General features: G+C 42.3%; 1 pseudogene; it reads left to right on the top strand.

Moving 5' to 3' along the window:
- The window catches only part of LOC102760108, a 5,820-nt pseudogene extending 2,973 nt beyond the window's left edge, over positions 1-2,847 (top strand).
- The last annotated feature ends 298 nt before the right edge of the window (positions 2,848-3,145 follow it).

The following is a 3,145-nucleotide window of genomic DNA, read 5'->3' as shown; positions in this document are numbered from 1 at the left end:
CTTCAGGGTAGGGGTCCCCACTGGGGTGCCTGGCCAGTCTGGGTGAGGGCCTGAGGGCTGTTTTCAGGCTGGCGGGTGACTGAAGCTCCCAACTGCTCCTTTTTTTCATTTTTTTCTTTTTTATTCTGGGCCAGCTTTCGCTTTGAGGCTTGGCTCCAGCTCTTAGCCCTCTGCGGCTGAAAGTAGGTTTCTGGCCTTTGGTTACAATGTTGCAATCCTGCTGGTTGAAGTCCAGATGTATCTGTTACTATGGTTCTTAAACTGCAGGCTCAGAGGCCTGCAGCTGCAGGTGGGGAATGTTGGAGTCCTCCGTCACTGAAGCAAGCAAGCCTCATGTTAGTTTCAAGCTGCCTGGCTGCCGGCCACCGTCTTGGCTGACAGTTAATTTGCATATTGGCCTGATTAGCCAATGGGAAGGGTAGCGGTCATACGCCAATTACCATGTTTCTCTTTTATTAGATAGGATGGGACCACTGTCATATATGTGTTCTGTCAAAATGTTGTTTAGACTGTAATATAAGGCTGGTGGGAGGTCAATGGGGAAAAACAGAGACCTATGTTCTACTATTTGTAATATTTTAAACGATAAAATACAAAAATTTAAAAAAATCATAAAAACATAAAAAGAAAGTCAAATGAAGACATTAGTTAATATAGGATGCCCCTCAAAAATGTATACACACTTTGAATAATTATGCATTCCAATGGGTTAAATCTGAAAAGAAACAGCAATTGAGCTATCAGAAAAAAGTGTGCATACCTTTTTTGGGGGAACACTCTATATAGTAATGCATACCCTTACCCTTTTAATTAAGATAACTAGAGGCCCAATGCATGAAATTCATGCAAGAGTAGGCCTTCCTTTCCCCGGCTGCTGGCACTGGCTTCCCTCTGCACCCGGGACACAGGCTTCCCTCCAAGACCCGGGTTTTTCTCACAGCCCCGGCTTCATCCAGAAGGTCATCTGGAAGGACGTCCGGAATGATGTCCAGTCTAATTAGCATATTATGCTTTTATTATTATATGTTATTTTTTTCTTTAATATTATGTTGTTACTACTATTAATAATTGGGTGTATTATTTTATGGTTAAACCATTAAAGCAAAGATAAAGTTTTCAAAAGGACCTAAATATGCTTACTATTCATGTCACTAGGTACATTAGTTTGCTCAGGCTACCATAACAAGATGCCACAGTCTGGGTGGTTTAAACAGCAGAGATTTATTTTCACATAGTTCTGGGGATGGATAAGAAAAAAATAAATATGAGGAATATATAGTAATAACCATATTTCCCAAATAATGATATATAAGAAATACAAGTTTTAGAAATGCAAATATGAATTGATAAAATATAATTTACATGGAAGATTTAAATAAGCTCCTTAAGAAGTAAATACTCTTGCAGAATCAAGTAAATAAATATAAGAAATACAGGAGTTGAATTTATATATCTCTTTTATGACTAAGTTATTTTATTCATGAAAAATACTTCAGTGGTCAATATTTTTTAGTAACATAGGTACAAAATTTTCAATATACAGCACATATTTGACTTATAATTTAAGGAGAAGGCCATATCGAAAGAAAATGCAGATGTTTTAATTTCTAATTTTTTAAATCTTCATCCAAGGATATGCTTTTATTAATTTGAGTGAGAGAGCAAGGGAGAGAGAGCGAAACAACGCTGCCAGAGAGAAACATTGATTGGTTTCCTCCCATATGTGCCCCAACTGGGAATCAAACTCACAATGTGGGTATATGTCCTGATTGGGCATTGAACCCATAACCTTTTAGTGTATAGGATGATGCACCAACCAATTGAGCCACCCAGCCAGGGCTATTTTCTAATTCTTTTGTTAATGAATGAATCATTTAGAACAGTGGTTCTCAACCTTGGCTGCACGTTAGAATCACCTGGGAATCTCTTTAAAATCCTGATTTCTGCCCTAGCCGGCCTGGCTCAGTGAATAGAGCGTCAGCTGCAGACTGAAGAGTCCCAGGTTCCATTAGGCCGAGGGCACATGCCTGGGTTGTGGGCTCCTTCCCCAGTAGGGGCTGTGTAGGAGGCAGCCAATCAATGATTCTCTCTCATCATTGATGTTTCTATCTCTCTCTCCTTCTCCCTTCCTCTCTGAAATCAATAAAGAAATATATATTTTTAAAAAATCCTGATTTCTGGGCCTCATCCTCCAGAAATTCTGTTTCTTTGTTACTAATGTTGTGGCCCCGCCCCATAACAAAGAAACAGAATTTCCGGAGGATGAGGCCCAGAAATAAGGACTTTAAAAAGATTCCCAGGTGATTCTAACGTGCAGCCAAGGTTGAGAACCACTGATTTAGCTCTTGCAGCTCGGCCACCGACATACCATCCAGACTGACATCCAGACTGAGGAAGACCCGCAAACTTCAGGGCCACGTGAGCCACGGCTACGGCCTCATCGGCAAGCGCAGGAAGCACCCGGGGGGCCGCGGTAATGCTGGCCTGCATCATCACAGGATCTACTTCGACAAATATCACCCAGGTGACTTTGGGAAAGTTGGTATGAGGCAGTACCGCTTGAAGAGGAACCAGAGCTTCTGCCCAACTTCAACCTTGATAAACTGTGGACCCGGGTAGTGAGCAGACACGGGTGAAGGCTGCCAAAAGCAAGACTGGAGCTGCTCCCATCATTGATGTGGTATGATCGGGCTGCTACAAAGTTCTGGGGAAGGGAAAGCTCCCAAAGCAGCCTGTCATTGTGAGGGCCAAGTACTTCAGCAGAAGAGCCGAGGAGAAGATAAAGGGTGTTGGTGGGGCCTGTGTCCTGGTAGCTTGAAGGTACACGGAGGGGAGTTCATTAAAATGTCCAAGTACTTGAAAGAAAGAAAGGAAGGAAGGAAGGAAGGAAGGAGAAGGAAGGAGGAAGGAAGGGAGGGAGGGAGGGAGGGAGGGAGGAAGGAAGGAAGGAAGGAAGGAAGGAAGGAAGGAAGGAAGGAAGGAAGGAAGGAAGGAAGGAAGGAAGGAAGGAAAGAAGGAAGAAAGAAAAAAGAAAGAAAGAACACTGATTTAGAATATACATGTCTACATATTTATTTCTGCCCAACTGTCAACCTTGATAAACTGTGGATCCGGGTATTTCTGCCACATGAGTTAATATTACCAT

This window comes from Myotis davidii, unplaced genomic scaffold (genome assembly GCF_000327345.1).
Source record: "Myotis davidii unplaced genomic scaffold, ASM32734v1 scaffold293, whole genome shotgun sequence".
NCBI lineage: Eukaryota > Metazoa > Chordata > Mammalia > Chiroptera > Vespertilionidae > Myotis > Myotis davidii.
This window is presented reverse-complemented; position numbering and strand designations above follow the sequence as displayed.